A 19,680-nucleotide genomic window follows, 5' to 3' on the forward strand; every position below is an offset into this window, starting at 1 on the left:
AGCCAATGACGATGTACGCTGGCGGTGACGGTACGCACCGACATGACCACCAATGCGAACAAAAACACAGCAGAAACAGTACACAGAAGGGAAAACACTCACCTCTCCATAACCCACGAGGAACCAGGACGCCATGGAGCCCGAATTGCAGATACTGCCAATTCTGGTCTTCCTTTTCTTCTATCAGGAGCACCAAAGATGGCAGCGATGACCACAGTGAGTACTGCACCTACAACACAGGGGAGGGGGAGGGAAAAGAGAGTGGCACACACACGCAACACGCAAAATACCCACCCACAACACCATACACGCAAATACATGCAGCAACATTACATATACACCCCCGCCCCAGGAAGAACGCAAGGACAAAAGGAAATGATTTGAACAAATGTAATCATGTGAAATCTTATTATCAAAGTTCATAATCCAGTAAATACAATTATGTACACCAACTACACAAGTCCGGATAGTGCACCAATCATTGTCCGTGGACCACTGGGCCCAAAATGCATGGGCGAAGCCCACACTAGATACCTGACTGGAAACAGAGAGAACACTGCAGGGGCATCAGAACGAAATGAAACAGGGACCTCGGGGGAGGGTGCACCTCAGCCATATGAACGCACGACGCCACTGTTGCACGAAGGGGCTCCATGCCCATTGCTGTATCCTGGGGAGTGGAAAGCCACAGTCTCCGAAGTCTCTCCAGTGGGTGGTTTGCCCACTGCTTTTTCCTGGGGAGTGCAAAGCCACGGTCTACCAAAAAAATGGTTTGGAATAACCATAAGGGTGGGGTTTTTCATTATCATAGACACACCTCTGAATGTGTCAAAGGTGCTGTGACTAAGGGAAGAAAAAGTCCTGCCATCTTGGATTTAGGTACAGAGGGGCCATGTGGTATAGTTTACAGTAAAACACACAGACAGTGCTGTAAAAGGGGCATGGTCACCTCTGGGAACTTTTACCTCATTGGCTGGGTGTGACTGTGGTGCCCCTACCTACAGGCTGTCACTGGGAATAAATATGGCATCCTCAGTAATCTCCTTATAACACCGCTAAACCCAGATTTACTAGAAAGTGATGGAGCGTGATGCTGCACCAACTTTGGCAGCGTCGCACTCCATCATTTTCCAAACACATGGATTTAGTAAACTAGGTGCACCCTGTGTTTTCCCCTGTGCCGGCGCTAAATTTTCTGCCAAGCGCCAACGCAGTCACCCTTGCTCCATGGTGCAAGGATGGCTGCATTGAGGGGAAGATTGTTTTTTTTCAGGAAAGGACACCTTACTGCACAAAAACAATCTTAAATGGTGATTTTCTCTTTCTATGTGTGCTGCAGATTGGAGCACACATAGAAAAAGCAAAAAACAAGGAGAAATGAAAGCATTTCTCCTTGTTGCACCACCCTAGCACCACCACTGGGGTGGCGTTAGATTTTGGTGCTGCCTCAGGATTACAAAAACTCATAAATCTGGGGCAGCGTCAAAATGCAATAGGTGTTGCTGTTCAAAGTGCTGAATGTGAAGGGTCAGTAGCTACAACATGTCGTTAAGCACCAAAAAGTGGCTTACAGCCAATGTCTAAATATGGCGCCTGGCATGCGCCACCAGAGCATCACAAAATGTGACGCTCCGGTGGTGATAGGGCTTTGTAAATCTGGCCCCTACACTTTAAAAGAATCGGAAGAAGGTCTTCCCTCAATCAGAAGAACCTGCATAAACACTTGACCTGCTTGCCTTGACCCAAGGACCTAAGATGTGAGCTACAGGGCTACAGCAACCTTCAGGGTGTCTTTTCCTGATTTTCAGCTGAACATACTCAACTGGACCTGACCAGGTCCCCTCTGCTGGCCCCTAGAAATGGGACCTGACCCCTGAGTACTGTTGCTCAGGTCCTGGACTGTTGGTTGTGGTCAAAGTGTTCTCCTCCCTGCCTAACTGAAACCTTCATTAGACTTTAAACCAAGTCTTAACACTGGCAACTTTCATCAACAGATTCATCTGATTCAACCTTGAGTGGTACCCAATTCTTAACTTCCCTGGACGCAATGCCAAGCAGCACCCACTCAACATCCTCATTTAACCAGATGCCTAGTGACCTCCAACCAACTCTGAGACATCACAGAGTGGCTCACCATGATCATCAAGCCCTTCCTTAGAGACAGTCACCTGCCTGCCCCCACTGAAGAAGTTCTACCTCCATAAAAGTGTGTAAGTGAGAAGATACCTTTGTGACCAGGATGCACCTGGTCTATGTATCTGACTATTGCTCCATTGAGGTTGGCCTTAAATCTTACCCATGTTCCGGACCAGTGCGACCAATTGCCAGGGGTTGGCACTTATTGCTTTTTGACACTATTTGTTAAATACTACCTTGACAAATTTATAACTCTGGTTTAGCAAATGAATTATTCTCATTTGAGTGCCATTCTAATTAGAAAAGATTCTATACATCTTTTTAATTGGTTTGTGATTTTTATTTTATTGTGCTTTCACTTTATGTCGGCTTATTTTGTGACATTTGTGATTCACCCTGACAAAGATACTGACTATTATTTGAGGTGGTTTGACCCCCCCCACACACACAAACCAATGCTCCAGTTTCCCACAGCTCAATTGAGTAGAATCTTATAGGAATAGTTGTTGTCACTTCAAAGTTGCATGTCACCCTCTACCAGATATCCACAGCCTTTCCATGCAAAATGTCAGGAAGACAGCATAGACCGGGCATATAGGTGATTCAAACAGCTGTGAACAATACTCCACTCATAAAAGACCTCTTTCTATTCAGAAGCTCCTTTCAGTTCTTTAACTCCTCACCTCGTTTCTCATCTCTGTCCTCATTCTTTTAGGTAGGCTTCATTCACAAGAAAGGTACAAGGCTGACTGTCACATCCTGGATTTATTCCCAGGCCCAAGCTTGAAAAGTGAGGGCCCTGAGTGACTTTCCACATCCAAAACACCCTGCTTTTTTATTTTTATCTATTGGACTGGTTGGTTTGAATTGGTTAAGGTATATTGCAAATAGGACAGGACTGTTTATAATATGTTCCTCATGCAGCAGTCTCAGTTATTAATCTTTGGATGATAAGGTTTGGTTTCAGTTTTTGTATTTGCTTGTTTTTACACAAGTAAGCTGCTTTATTCTTGAATTAATATTATGGAGGTCATCCAATCACAAAACAAAGCTTCTGCTCTATGGCACCCACTTAAGCCAGACAGAATTCTACTTTCAAAAGTTAGAAAGATCCAAAGAGCAGAGCATACCAGCACATAAACAAAGTAGAGTCCCTGGTGTGGTGAGGTATGTACAGGGGCATGTGTGTTTAACCGATGCTATCAAAATCTGACTTATCCTCATAATGTTGGTAATCCCTGACAGAACCAGAAAAATACCAAGCACTGGGTGTCTTTTACTAGTGTGTGAGTATATGTGTCAGGGAGAGAGCATGGAAGACTGGGTCTGACAGAAGTTGTGATTTCCAAGACTGTATTTATTTTTGAAAATGTATATAGCGTGGACCTGGCCCGGAGACATCAGAGTGCTTCACAACACACAGGATACAGAGTTACAAAAGGTTATATTAATAATAGTTAAACTCTGATGTTTACATTAGTGTATGTATACAGAGGTTACCATGAGAGCCAGATACAAAAATAGGGCAGAGGACATGAACAGTTAAAAGAAGGCAGATCAGGGCAAGGTGGAGAGAGTAATTAATTTTGGTTGAGGGTGACTTAGCCATGAATGTCTGAAACATAGGAGGAGCTTGAGGTCTTTTCCAAAGGTTGGTAGGCAGATGGTTATATGGAGTGAGGGAATCAAAGAGTTCCAGATTCAAGTGATGTTACCAAACAAAACTGGTTCATGTATCATTTTCGCCTGAAGGTAGGGCGTTTCAGGAGCAAGGATTAGGCATTTCTGAAATGCCTATTTGCTCCAGAGATTTCCAGTTTCTCATTTAGATAGGAGGGTGAGGAGGAGTTCAGCGCTTTGTGTGTAATGCACTTCATTTTGAATTGGGCCCCTGCTTTAATGGGGAGCCGTTGGGGGGTTATCAGGGCAGAGGAAATGTGGTCAAATTTCTTGAGACTTAAGACAAAGCGTGCTGCAGCATGTAGTGTTGCTAACAGTGGGCCTTGATGAACTGTCCCTGAGAGAAGTGCAATTCCATAGTTTAGTCTGGAGAGAACAAGATACTGCACCACTGTTTTGTGGTCTTGTTCCGGAATCAATTGTCTGATGCCCCAAAGCAGCCTAAGTTGGTGTTGTGCACTGTTGGCCATGCCTGCTATGTGGCTGTGAAGATTAGGATGATTATCAATGGTGATGCTAATTGATCTGGCACTCATGATAATCGGGGGGCAACCATTGAAGGCATGAAAGTTGGCCATCCATTCTCATACTGATGTTTGTGCTTTTAGAGGTGAGATCAAACAAAATTCTGTTGAGTTTTAAATGGTGGTTAGACATTCAGTTTTGAATATTTAAAAGTCTATTTGAAAGCAGGGCAATGTCCCCTGGGGATGAGATTTGCAAGCATATTTGGCTATTGTCAGGGAGAGGTGGAAGAGTATCCCAGACTTTCTAAGAATCACACATAGTGGTTCTAGATAGAGGTTGAAGAGGGTTGCGGAGAGGATCAAACATTGAGGGACACCCGCGTAAATGCTAACTGGTCTCGAGAGCGAGTTGACCATTTTCACAATTTGGCATTGATTGGATAGGTAAGAGGAGAAATAATTGAGGATAGTGTCTCCACAACCCATGCATAGTTTAAGAATACAAAGGAGGTCATGATGGTTGACAGTATTGAATGCACTGGATAAGTCCAGGAAGACGTTGCCAGAGTCGAGGATTCTAAGAGAGTCATCAAATATTTGGAGGATCTCAGTTTCTGTACTGTGACCTAATTGGAAAAGGTCTAGGAGGTTGTTTGTTTGGATTTGTGAAGGTAGTTGAGACGCTGCACAACTTTCAATGACTTTGCCTAAAAATGGGAGTATAGAGACTGGGCGGTAGGTGCTCATGTTCTCTGGATCGAGAGGTTGTTTGTTTAAGAGAGGAGTGATTTGACTCATTTTTAGTCATTCAGGGAAGGGACCCCGTTTGAGAAAGGAATTGACCCTGGTGGTCCATATGGGGATTAGGAGTGTGGAAGTGAGATTGGCTGATAGAGCCTGGAATAGCATCCTGTGATGGCTTTAGGTTTTTCCTAAGGAGATGGTTCATCATAGATCCTGCTTGGAGATGGGAGAGAAAGGTGACAGTGACCATAGTGATTTGCATGGTAGAGACTCATGGTTAATGGAAAGCAAAATATTGATGTACTTAATTTTTTTATCAAAGAAACCCACAAAGTTGTTGCACTGGGCCACAAATGGCTTAGGAGCTGAAATGATGGAGGGGTTAGTAGACTGTGCAATAACCTTGTACAGGTGTTTCGGTCTATTCTTTGCAGAATTCACAAGGGCTCTAATATGGGAGGATTTGGCTCTTAGGATTTGGTCTGCATTGTATTCTCACTTTGAGACACGTAGTGCTTTTCTCCCTTCTTTCTCATATTTTCTGATAAGCTTTCATTCTTCAAAAGCTGTTTAGAGAACCAGGACCCTGAGTGTTTTGGTTTGGATGATTTGCACTTCAGGGGTCAACATTTGTCAAGGGATTCCATGCAGGAGTTAAACTTGTAGGTGGCCTCGTTGATGTCAAGATGAGGTGTGATTGCAATTAGGGTGGGATAATCCATGATGGCGATGGCTTCAGTGTCAAGGTTGAATGTGTCTCTTTACCATATTTTCTTTTTCTTGGGTTGCCCATATGTTTTGGTGTAAGAACAGGTTAGAGAGAATTAGATCTGCATGACAAGATCCGTGCCAAGCGTTGTGCACTTCACTGGCTTAGATGCAAGTAGAAGTAGGCAGTGACTTTTATTTACACATTGGATTTAGGTAAGCATTTTCATTTCTGCTGTTTGTAAATTGAGACACCTACTGGAAAAGTGCAATGGATATACCTCTAGATGTAGGAGATCACAGATGTCAGGGATGATAGCTGCAACTGAGCATCTTGATTTACATGATATTGTCAATAAAATATAGCCACGTGTGATATCAGGAAAACTCTCTGGCCACCTCTAGCAACCCCCTCACTTATATTTCTTCTCTGCCCTTCTCCAAACCTTGTCTGGTTGCTGGCATTTTAAAGAGGTGACATGGAAGTTTGCAGAGATCATGACACTCTGCAGTAAGACCAATGCTACAGATTTCACATACCCCACCATGCAGCCAAGGATGGTAATTGCAACCTTTGCTGTAGAACTAGAGTTTACCATTGTTACAATCCAGATCAACGTGCTTTCATTTTGAGGCCTGGCTGTATCACCTGTTCAAAATATTAATTAAGAACAAAATGTCAAGTTCCTGTGCACTTCTGGTGTAGTACCACATACCATGAGGCGCCACTGTCCAGAAATTTAGCAAATCATACTCTAAATGTTAACAATACAACAACAAAACAATAAGAAACCTGACTCAAATGTTCAAATTATTACAAACATATTAGTATATTTCAATGTGAAATGGATAAATCTTATTCAGTGGCAAGAAAAGAAGAGCAATTAGAGCGAAAATAACATTATTTGTTAAGAAATAGCAATCAAAAATAAAGATGAGCAAGTCCAACATTCTGGAAATTAAAAACAGTTTGGCAGCATCATTATATAGACAAGCAAATTTATTTTTAAATAAAAAGTGAAAGTGCCTCTTCAGCCATAGATGGGTTTAGGTACTCAGCAAGTGCACAAGTGCTCAAACTTGCACATCCATGTTTCCATCTACTGATTAATATTTGCTTTCACTCACTTATACAACCACAGCAGAACACACACATACTCAAAAACGCCTGCAAGGTTAAACGAAAGAGTAAAGGTAGAAAAAGCAAACATTTTACTGCCTGAACATTGTGGGTATTTCCTTGCAATCACAAAATGAAACATCAGTGGTGGTCTCTTTGCAATAGTACTGTATTTAGTGTATAATTGTTTCAAAATTCCAGCATAGCTGCGACATTTAGAACAAACATGTTGGCCATCTTGGATTAGTAAAAAAGGACAAAATTACCACTGCCATATGTAAGAATTGAAATTATGATCAGAATTACCCTGTAGCAAGACATTGGAAAGAAATGCATTCCCAAAACCCTGACATGCTCTATTGTTTTGGCATTTATAGGGTACTGCTTTCTGCTAGAGGTGGCGACAGGGAGAAGAGGTTATGTATTATGGAATCAGAATACATTGTCCATCTCATTAGGTTTAATGTGGATGAAGAGCTTTATGTACATGTCGGTTGAGTCTTAAACTTTAAGTAATTTTTTCATATGTATTTCTATTTTGGGTTTCCTATAGTTATGACAAGAATATTTTGTGAGATTATAAATGTTCCAAAAGAAATTTTAAAATAGATGTGTTCACACATAATCATTTTGGTTTGATTTTCTCTATGAAAATATTTGTGGCCACTTGGCCAAAGAAAATTCAAAAGAAGGTTTGGGACAAGGTCTTTTGATTTATTATGTTTAAAATTATTTTTTTCTTGAATTTATACCAAAAATCTTCTATAAAAAATAGAAATGGGAAGAAATGTGATGAAGTAGTGAATCAATGTGTTGACATTATCATGGAATTTTGTGATTTCGGTTATATATATTTTTTTAAGTTTAAGGTTAATTAAGGTTGAATTCATTTTGTATGTGTTAGAATATGATGTATATAGATTTTTTCTGGAATGACTGGTATCCTTAATTTTCAATGGAGAATATATGACCAGATCTAGGCACATATAGGGGGTTATTCCAACTTTGGAGGAGGTGTTAATCAGTCCCAAAAGTGACGGTAAAGTGACGGATATACCACCAGCCGTATTACGAGTTCCATAGGATATAATGGACTCGTAATACGGCTGGTGGTAAATCCGTTACTTTTCCGTCACTTTTGGGATGGATTAACACCTCCTCCAAAGTTGGAATAACCCCCATAGTATTTTTACTATCTTTATGTGTGGGTGTTTTATGTCTCTTTAAATGGGTGGGAGCACTATGGGAAGTATAGGCTATGAGGAAGATCGGTGTGGTACATTGGCGGTTTGGCTTGAGCCAAACCACCAATGTCATAATATGTTGGAAAGTACAGCCAGCCTGTTGGTAGTACTTCCCGCCATATTACCGCTGACCGCCAGGGTCGTAATGAGGGCCATAGTGTGGATGCAGTAAACTACAGACAAAAAGAAAGCGATGTATTTTCTTGAAAATCTAAAGTCGAAATGACCAAGGGCTGAACAAAACCATGGAAGGAGTCTTCAGGACATTAAGCAGAAGTTTTTACTGTCTCTAGAGTACCCTCTTGATCTCTACAGGACTGGCTTCCTCCTTTTTTCCTAAAGAAAATTACATTTTACGCTCAAATATTCATTCTAATTCAAAAGTATTTTACAGATGACTTACTAGTTGTTTGAATTTCAAACACAGTTTTTTTCCATTCAGATTTGTAGTTTCATGATACAAAATTAGCCAAACCATCACCTCAGGTAAAAAAAATATATATATATATTACTGAAAGGTTTGTTGACCACCCACTTTCAAAGAACTGCTGCTTGCTTTGGGATTGAGGTCGCTTGCATTCAGATTTAAAGTTTCGTGCTCAACAATTATCTGAATGGTCCACTCAGCAAACAGATCTACCTAAAATGTTTGTGTTGGCCACCTGCATGGACGGAACTGCCACTCGCACTGTGTAGGTACTGCTTGCATACGTAACAAGTTGTTTCCCTACTTTATGTGGTATGGTTTCCTCCCGAACATAAGTCTCGTAATACAGCATGGCTTTATGGTGTAATATCTGTAATTATGTGTAGATGTTGTTATGTGAAATTAAGTTATTTACAACAGCATAATAACATTTTTGCCCAGGCCGAGATATCAGGACAGAGATGGGCAGGGATGGTACATGAGACAATGCCATTTGGTGATGTCATTTCTGGGTGAGACTTCTTGGTCAGGTGTGGGCCAAAGTGACATAACTTCGGGGCTGATTCTAACCTTGGCAGACGGCGGAGGCCGTCCGCCAAGGTTCCGCCGTCAGAACACCGCACCGCGGTCGAAAGACCGCGGCGGTGATTCTGAGATCAGCCCGGGGCAAATCAACCTTCCCACTAGGATGGCAGCTCAGAATTGAGCCGGCGGAGTGGGAAGGTGCGACGGGTGCAGTTGCACCCGTCGCGTATTTCAGTGTCTGCTAGGCAGACACTGAAATACTTTGTGGGGCCCTCTTACGGGGGCCCCGGCCGTGCCCATGCCAGTGCCATGGGCACGGCAGGGGCCCCCAGGGGCCCCGCGGCACCCCCTACCGCCATCCTGTTCCTGGCGGGCGAACCGCCAGGAACAGGATGGCGGTAGGGGGTGTCAGAATCCCCCATGGCGGCGCAGCAAGCTGCGCCGCCATGGGGGATTCTAAGGGCAGCGGTAAACAGGCGGGAGACCGCCGGTTTGCCTCTTCTGACCGCGGCCGAACCGCCGCGGTCAGAATGCCCTGCGGGGCACCGCCGGCCTGTCGGCGGTGCTCCCGCCGACCCTGGCCCCGGCGGTCTTAGACCGCCGGGGTCAGAATGACCCCCTTCATGTCTTAGCCATCTGTCACATTATGCAAACCATGCCCACTTCTGAGTTTGGCAAAACGTACCGTACTTACCAACTTAGTGACTGTATTACTTTTGGTGGACACCCAGACACCACAACTAATAAACTACTTCCTCAAATGAAACCATTTTCTCACTCTTTGCTAGTAAGTGTAGATGGCCGATAGATCTACTCGAAGTACTCACCTGGCAGTGGCCACCGAAAGTGCTGCCTCTCCATCATTCAAACTTGGATGTCAAAAGTCTAATTCATGCTGAACAGCCTTAAAGCGCCGTTTATACAGATTTGAAATGAGAGCAGACAAGCATTCACACAAAAATGCATACAGCAATCAACCTCAGTAGAATCACTCTTCAAAGTATAAAACAAAGCCTTCAGTTCCACATTGCTAAACTACTGAGATTGAAGTTACATATAGCTTTGAAAAACCATAAGCATGACAATAATGTTCTTTCTTTGCAAGTTAACAGTAGGCCGCCAGAAAATAATTCAGAACTGTCATTCTATCTGTTCCTCTTTCTCAATATATATAGCTCAACGCCAAGCAAACCAATAAGAAGTTTGGGAGCTGTGATTTGTCCTACACCAGACACCTTGCTAAACTACTCCTGAGGTATCTATATATGAAGACACACGTCCCACCAGTGTCCATTATTAATCCATTCTCATAATTTATTTCACATTCCTCTTCTCATCACAATACAGCTTCTGTTCAAGTTCTTCCACTCTCACCAGCCACTCTTGCCAACACGTGTTTCGTCTGGGAAATCACCTAGAGATTTTGTCAGGGCTGCAATTACATATAAAGTTTCACATTGTATAACCAACATTCCATGGCTTAAATACTCTTGTGCCACTTAATTCACCTCTGTGAAGCCTGTGGAAATCATTCATATTATACATCACCTCTCTTCCTTGTGAATTGCGTGATCATACAACAATACCCATGTATATATATACTATTTATAAATATATTTAGTCAATCCTACAATATTTATTCAAATGATTAGAAATACTTTCCCTGTGTACATGCGTACACATGTGAGACTCCCCTAGATTATCAAACTCCTATATTCAAATTAAATATATTGTACTTTTGACCCTCACAAAGTACCTGTAGCTCAATCTGTACTTAACCAGGGCATATTCCAGTATCCTCCTTATTTTATGCACCTCCTTCCATAATGCTCCATAACTTTATCCCAGTATTTCATCAATCTCTAATTCTCGTATCCATATTGCCCCTTTCTATCCGGGTTCCTGCAATTAAAATTTCTTATTAATACTTCCCTTCGTTGTCTTGATCTTAAATTCTCATTGGGACATTCAATATTTTTTCTCAGTGCCCACAACACTCTCTACTCCGTTCACCCTTTTTGGTGTATTCAAAATAAACTCTGTCACTCAACTGTCCCCTCACCTGATTCCTTTTAACATTTCTCGCTTGTAGCAGTCACGATTTACACACTCCAGTCCCTATATATGCTTTATTTGCAACACATGCTATTCTCTTCCTCTCCACTATTAGCGTTCTACTCATATTCCCCTCCATATTATTGTTCCCTTAATACGCCACCAAATTGTGTGAATTTATTCTTCCAATGCATTCAGACCGCTCACCTGCGTTGCCGTTAGTCTCCAGCGAGTACGCTTGTCAATTTCAAAATAGTCTGTTCTCTCCGTTCTTTAGACCACTTGTTTCATGTAAATCTGGTAAAATGTTTAAATCGTTCAGCATTTTTAAAGTAGTTGTTAACAGGTCTTCATAATCTGTGATAGGCAGTAAAGTTACAGTATCATGGAAATCCTGTATAGATAATTCACTGTGTTCAAACGTCTCTTTCATTATTCCCACGTCTTGTCCCAATTTGCTGCCTTCAAATATCCCCTTTATTAGTAGGACAAAAACCCAATCGTTTACTCAGAAGTGATATCATATCTGCAGCCAAGCACTTATCTGATAGATTAATCACATGTACTCTTTGGTCTTCCAAGGTTGTTACACCCTCTTGTCCCAGGATCTTGTCTTCATGCCCCCCTTGATTATGGGAGCCCCTTCCTCTCTGCACCATCCTGGTTTTCCTGAAATTCCTCTTCTTTGTTTTCGGTTCCCCTGTTTTATTCTCCACATTTCTTGAAAAAAAAATGTTCTCGTTTGTAGATACACTCCTTATCCTTGTCTTCTCTCTTCTATCTGGGTCACCATCACTTGTTTGGACGGTACTCACTGAGGATGAACCCGAACCCAAAGATGATGTAGAGTGTGCCTGAGTAATAGTCCCCTTTGTTAGATGGTCATATTTTCTTGCAGACGTAAATACCCTACCATTCTGATAGTCCCACTCATCCCTTTTTACCTTCCTTGCTTTTCTTTGTTTAATTTCCTACTGATGTCTAGATAGAATTTCATTCAATATTGTATAGTTCATATCAATGACCTCAGATAGGCCATAATCTTTAATCTCCTGCTCCAATATCGCTATCTCTGCCTGTAATCTCGAGACCTTCCTTTCAGCGTTCTCTATGAGAATATCCATCAGTCTCAGGGAAATACTCCTGAGGTATAATCAGGAGTCCAAAAGATCTATCTCTTCTTGAAATGTATAGTCCTAAAAGTTTTGCAGCGAGCAACAATGAATGGCAGGGTGCATGCACACACTGTATTAAAATGTGTTAGCATAGTGAAAAACCAGTAAATGGTAGTCTGGGTGAACGTAGAGGAGACAAAAGAGTTTCTTGATGCCTGCCCTGTCAAGGAAGGCACCATTCATCACTGTTTGAATTGCGTGCATCTGAGAAGAGCTTAACTAGATGACATGACATGACTATTTGAAGAAGAGTGATATGTTTGGAAGCCAAACACTGTGCAAATTAATGTAACCTTGTTTTAAACTACGTCAGCCTTGCCGAAATGGTTACAGTTGTCAACCATTTACCAACTGCTGCTCATGAAGTACCACTCCATTTTGCTCCACACGCCAAGAGTGTTGGAAGCCTCGGTTTGAGTAATCCAACCGTGGCGAAGGAAAAGCATATGGCCTCTGAACGGCGACTTTCGTATTTCCCCACTGAATCACAGGTCCAAATGGCAGATCTGTGTTACAGAGGAACAAAAACTCCCTTCATCAGCTAATGTCCTTCAGGCTGAAGCTTTGCCATTCCTCGGAAGGGCATCATTCTGGGGAAGGGCATCCTTCTGGGGAAAATGAATTTTGCCACTACATAGGTGAGTGACGTGGGAAAACTGTACATATTGTCACAAAGAAAGATGTTTCCTGACTTTGCTGCTGACATTTTATTTTAATACACATCTAACCTTCTTCAAATTAAACTAATTGTCAATATCTGGAGCAGCCGAGAGTATCTTTTGAGTGCAATCAAGCGATCAAAATTCTAAAATTCACATCTGAAGACACACCTGGATAATATGATCTTATGATAATTAAAAATCCATGAAACTATTCAGTAATATAAAAGTAATCCCAAACAAGAATTAAACAGTCGAGTTTCCAGTGTAGCAGTAGGAAGGAAACATTTACAAAGAACGGTAAAAATATTCCCCAGAGAAAGTAATATTTTTCCTTGTATGACAAACAAGTTAAACAAGCAAATGAACATTATCACAGTACTTCAGCAGGTAGATCATCTGCTTTGTGTGCAATATGTCTACATCCAGAGGGTTGACAAACTTACTGGAAGTGACCGAAAGGCATGGTTTTCAGAAGTACTGAGGATTTTCGAAATACACAGAAAGGTCAGAAATGTACACTTATTGTAGTGTATGTGGAGAAAGATACACTGCCACTGCTTTTTGAACATCATGATTTACCACCTGTGACTAAACCAGGCCCTACAGAAGGAAAAGCTTTTTTCCCTCAGCAAGTGTCCTGGTTGTCTAACATATTGCGAGAGAAGATCATTTCATGTATTTTGTTTTGCTTTTAAGGAACTATAAGCTATTTAAAAATAATTTAAATGTATTTTTAACTGCCACACAATATGTAATTCACAATCACCACCTTCTGCTCCTCTTTTGTAGATAAATGTTGCGCCTTTGGAAATTGAAGAAGAGGAGACGGATGTAGTGTACCATCATCACTACGAGCCTTATCCTGGCCACTATCAGTTTCTGCCACGGTGGCAACCACACCAGCCACACCAAGAGCCAGTGGTGCGCCATATAAACATGGACCCTTATCCTCCATCACTGGCAAGACAAGCAGTACAGTGAGTAGCCTATTTTGGGAGATCTTATACTACTATGTTGACTTTCAAAGTTTGAACATATATGTCATATTGAAAAACATCTCTCTATTCGTGTGTATTGTGTGCCAATATTTTTTTTTTACGTCATTAGGTGAAAGGAAGTGTATACATTCCAGCAGAATCACCTTAACAAGCAAATGTGTTCACTAATGAAGTAGCTGCTAAACTGCACTCCAGTTGTGCGTGTTCATCCATTCAGATAGGTCGTTCTGGGTGACAACATTTAAACATATTAACTCGTCAACAGACATTCCGTATATAAAACCAATGCAATTCTTAAAGCTTGCTATTTATTTTTAAGCTTTTGCGAGTTGCAGTGCAATCAATATTCATGATTCTAGTAGATCTAATGGTCTGATAAGCCTTCAGAGCTCATTAGTTTGGTATAAAATCTAGCATTATTTTTCTAATACTTAGTGAGTTTTATTTCGTGTTATTGTAGTAAGCCTTACTTCTACATGGATGCTGTACTGCTGGGTCTGAACTCGGGTTATCTCAGCGTTGGGCGTGTTCATTTAAACGTGCACTAGATGCAGAAGGTGAATGGAGATGTGAAGTGTGATAATTAGCTCTAGTAATATCTGTTAAAGATTTCATGATTTTAAGCATGACCAACACATATGTTGCCTTAAGCTGAAGGCTCAACCTTCCCTGCAAAACCTGCCCCTCTGTTAAGATGTAGGGAGGATAGCTGTCTTAAAAAATATTCATAAGAACCTCCTCACCTGGTCCCACAATTGACGGAGTGTCAAAACACCCTTACAGGTGTTCTTTTTTGTGTAAAATGTACTTCAACCTAGAACAATCGTGTTGTTGCTTGCCCCATATTCATAGACGTTCTGTAATTGAGAAGACATGAAGTGCTACCAAAACCCATAAAAAAACAAACATATCTGTTTCATCCAAAATTACATTCTGTCTTCATACTCAGATAAACCCATTTATCACTCTTTGTATGTTTCTCAAATGGACTGCTAGGACATGCATTGTCAGTACATTGAAGGCATTATATAGTTGGAAATGATTCGCATTTTATTTACAACTGCTCTACATATTAATGATACTGGCAGATAGTTCGGTACTTGATCTGCCTTTGTATGAATCAATCTTTTATTACTGCAAGGCGCAATCACATCACAGAGACTCAGCATATTTCCATAACCAAGTATCGTATGACTTGTTTTCCATTCGCTGCCAACACCTGTCTATTGCCATTTCCCCGCAGCATCGCTTTTATTTTTGTGATATTCGCCTTCTAATTAGCCATAGCTCCAAAGTTGCACATTTGCTGTACACACTGGTATGCTTTGTTTAGATAGGACATGTGCATAATCCCTGCGCAGAACCTCAACTAAATGGCTCAGTTTTGATATCGAAATTGGGGAATTATAGGTTGTGTTCACATGAATTGGCCAAGGAGCTGTAATGTTAATAGAATACCACAGGTATGATAGGACACCTTTGCAGCATAGCATCTATATTCGGAAACAAAATGTTTTGAAAGTTGGATGCGAAAGCTGTTTGAATTCCGTTTTCACTAGATCCTTAATGGGTTAAGCAGAGAGTGCCCTTGCTTCAAAGATTTATATGGTTGCAAGTGAATATGGTAAATGTGGTAACTGTAACTGTAGTTGTGGATTAATCATGAAAGCAGCATGGCACAGATACCATTTGTTAACATGATTCGTATCTCTTAGACGAGTGTAACTCAGATTGAATTATTACCCCCACGCTATTTTGTTTGTGCTAAGGTTTTTAGAATCCACTAAAACCTCCTGATTCTGATTACAAGTTAGATTGACTGGGACCACTTTGTTTGTGCTCCCACCAATCACCCCCCCACGCACACACTTTGGGGCATATTTACAAGCCCCTAGCACCACCGAAGCATCACTTTATATGGTGCTCCGGTGGTGCTGTGCACTTTGCCATAACTACAAGGCAGCGCTAAGCCACTTTTTGTGGCTTAATGCCGCCTTGTAAACATGAGTCACTCGAACAAATTTCTGCAGCAGAGGGCCGTGCAATAGGTGTTGTTGTAGAAGTTCCACCTAACACACATTGCTTTTGATGCTGGCATAGTTTGTCAGCAGAAAATTCTAGCAATCCTGAGGAGGGCCCATTATTGCTTATTCTCCAGCCTAATAAGTAGTCCTTGTCTCCAGGGACCCCCATCCACTGGGGGCCAGCTTAAAAAGTTCTGTCTTGGGGGCCTACATCTGCTAATGCTGAATTTTCTAATGAATATTCATGTATTCTGAGTATTGAATTTGCATAGAAAATGAATTTACATAGAGAAAAATAATGTACACATTTGAAAGTTGCACCTACCTGAGTGGCCGTCAATGTTCACAAAGTGTACCTATTAATGGCTTATTAATATAAAATGTTGAGTTTATGTATGATTAATGTAGTCATTTGTCATGTTAAGGGTTATGTATTTTGTATTAGCTTTATTAATCATAGGCCTTAACTTTGCGAGGTCTTGGGCCTAGTTGTACAGCCTCATGTCAAGCTGCATTTCTTAGGCAATTTATAAAATGGCTGCTTAGAGAACTAAGTTGTGATTTTCCACTGTGCTGACCAAGTGCTTGTAGATGAAATTCTTTCTCATGAGAACTGCTTGCTAGAAGATGTTGTACTAGCTAGGGACACATTGTATAATGTAGTATGTGTAAGAATGACCTTTCCAGGAGAAGACAATGGATGCACTGACTGGAGTATAAGCCACAACAATATTGATACCTGACAAGCCCAACAATGGAAATAGGAGAAGAGGAGCCAATCATCGACATGTGAACCATATACTCGTAAAATTGATAGAGTTGGCGTTTTATTTTCATTGGACTAAATGCAAACATGCAATTCTTTGACCAATAAGGACGTAGAAAGTAGTTTTAGGAGCTCTAACTTATCCGGAGTGCACCAAGAGGAGAGAGGCCATTCTTTCCATTCTTCTTGATTGTTCAGCTATTCTTTTTTGAACTGACGAAGAGACTCTGCTTTTTCTGAACAGTAATGCTGAATCCCAAAGACTTGCCGACCGAACCGATGTTCAATTGACAAAGACTGTCACAGCTTGATGAACCATACTAAGGCAAGTTATAAGACGATGCTACTGATTGTTATGTCTATTTGCTTTTGTTCCTAAATACCAACCGCTACTTTTAATAGACCCATAGTTAGATGTTTTTCAAATTTATGTTGACTAAAATGTTTTGCATGAAGTCCAAACATTCTATTCTAATCTGATGTTAGTTAGGATTTCCCACTGATGATGTTTGTTACATGTAATAACAATTGATATTTTTTCTTTGTGGAATCTAAATGTTTGTCATTTCATTTACGCAGTTATTTGTGTTATTCATTTGTACTGTAGCCTTAGAATTTGTAGTGGCTCAAGCTTTGATTAGAGTGCAATTCTTTGGGTGTTTTGGGCAGCCAGTATTATTTTTGTATGTTTATCATTTGATTTTCAGTTACGTGACATTAGCATTGTTAATATAAGGATAGGAAATAAACATTTTACCTTTTACATAAAGGTGTGGTTATTCATGGCCGCGAGGTCATGGTGTGTTGAAATTACTGACTCCTATTGATTATTGATGTCATTGATTGTTATTGATATTGATTTGTATTGGTACAGGGAACTACTAGAAGTGCAGTCAAAAGGTCCATCGGCCTATACGCGTCTCCTTGTTAGTTTATTTAATAAGCTCTGACGCGCTAACAGAGATGGTAGCAGAGACTGATGGTTTGTCTCCTTAAGAGTCCATCCTACAGTCCAGACATAGGTAGAAGAGTATTTGGTCCCAGAGATAGTAAGCAAGGAATAGCAGGTGCTCCCAAAGATGGTAGTGGGGAAAGTTAGTCACCTACAAAAAGCAAAGTCATTTACAGATTTGGTGAAATTGGTGAAAGTTTGGGTTTTTCAAATTCAATGATAGAAAGTGAAGAGAAAATGTGCTCCTAAGGACTTTCCTAGAACCTTGGAGCTTGCCAATGATTGTTTGAGGATGTTCTCGGCGATCTAGTAACAGTGTGAGTGAAGTAGGTGTTGCGCTTGCACAGCTTATGCAAATCACAGGTGAATTGTGATGTTTGTGAAGGTTTACGGAGTTTGCAATCTCCAAATAAAGTTATAGAAAGAGTGTGCGTACTCCGAAGTGTGAGAGCATGGAAGTCGTCGAACTTCACATGTGTGTGGCGCTTTGGGTTAAAAAACAATTGTCCACATGGTTGTTGGTATAAGGACCCTGCGTGGTCTAAGACATCCAGAGTATATTGAAAAGTTTATGAGACACTTGCTTTTTGTTGTAATTTGTCTGGTTTAATAGGTAGATCGGGCGTGGTCGACAAGTCAGAGTGTGAGTCAAAGTGAGTGAAAGGAATTTTCGACTTAAATCTGACTAATCGTATGTGCACCAGGACAGACCAACTGATCAGCTGAGGGTGAAATTGCGGTTTAAATTTTGCTTGCAAATCAGGGAACGTGAGAAAGAAGGAGTAGCTGCTAGAGCAAAAAGCCACTGGTGAAAAGTTCTGTAGCAATTGTGTTACCCTACCTGTAGTAAACAGACAGATTAGGTTCTGATTTTGTTTAGTGCTTGCAATAAATTGCATTAGTTTAGTGTGAACCTGAGATTAGGAGGACAAGTGGAAAGACTTTGTCAGCCCCAGTATGTGTGAGTGTGACATCATTGGAGCCGAGCTGGGATAGGTTGTTTGGTGAGAAGGGTTGCGCACGGATTAGCAGATGATCATGAAGCGCAATTGGTTGAGAAGGTTGGTGAAGAGGATTCTGGGATTAAAAGTCACTTCCTGATTTGATTTAGAATATGCAAAAAAAAAATCAAAGCTTTAAAGTGTGGTTTAAGGGGAGATACATACATTACAACGAGTATAGGGGATATTGCACCACCAGAAGTTCCACCAGATTACATTGTAAACGAAGAAAAGGGTGCTGCACCATGTCTTTGGCTGAAACAGTGGTGCAAAGTGACAGAGAAAGATGGAAGTTTAGCATTTCCTACCCACGGAACATTGCATTTGAGGAGCTTGGAGAATCAGAGGAGGGTGCTGTATGATCTGAAAACCTCCCCTGATTCCAGCACAGTTCAAGGCATTAGCGATCTGTGAATCAGTAGCCAGACAGCAACATCAACAGAAATTTTAAAGGATAATGAGAAAGGCAGAGAAAACGCTAGTGGAAGGTAGATGGGACAGTGATCAGAGGTTTTGGAGAACCGAGACTTTACAGAGGATCAAATTGTTTCCTGCGATTACCTAGGAAAGCGAGAGAGAAGGAAGAAAAGCCACCAGAAAGACATATAGAACAGAAGCCCTTCCAAGAGTAGAGAGCTGAGATCAAAGGAGTCTAGAGGATGCCTCATGCTTGAGGAAAAGTCAAAAGAGAGTTATTTTATAGTTATTGAGAAATCGTCCCCCACCATCAGCAGCACAAGAGAGTGGTCCGAGCAATAGTGTAAATCCTTCAGCACCGACATAGGTTAACATAACAATGAGTCCAGTGCAGATTAATCCTAGCGTGACACAGAGCCCAATGCAGAGCAGTCTTACTGCACCTATTACCCCGGTAGCACAAAATCAGGGGCCACTGTCGAATGTCCTGAGAATTTACCCTGATATACCTATAGTGGAAACTGCCACAAACCTAATAGTGCCTACAGTACAGATACAGTACAGGTTTTCTCTAAACTA

General features: G+C 41.2%; 1 protein-coding gene across 1 annotated transcript in view; it reads left to right on the forward strand.

Moving 5' to 3' along the window:
* LOC138299645 (zinc finger protein 664-like) overlaps positions 1 to 19,680 on the forward strand; it is a 274,275-nt gene that overhangs the window by 144,439 nt on the left and 110,156 nt on the right. Inside the window, exon 2 of the mRNA XM_069238097.1 lies at positions 13,733 to 13,920. The gene's annotated coding sequence lies outside the window, so the exon portion shown is untranslated. The remainder of the gene's footprint in view (positions 1 to 13,732; positions 13,921 to 19,680) is intronic.

This window comes from Pleurodeles waltl, chromosome 6, assembly GCF_031143425.1.
Source record: "Pleurodeles waltl isolate 20211129_DDA chromosome 6, aPleWal1.hap1.20221129, whole genome shotgun sequence".
NCBI classification, from domain to species: Eukaryota; Metazoa; Chordata; class Amphibia; order Caudata; family Salamandridae; genus Pleurodeles; species Pleurodeles waltl.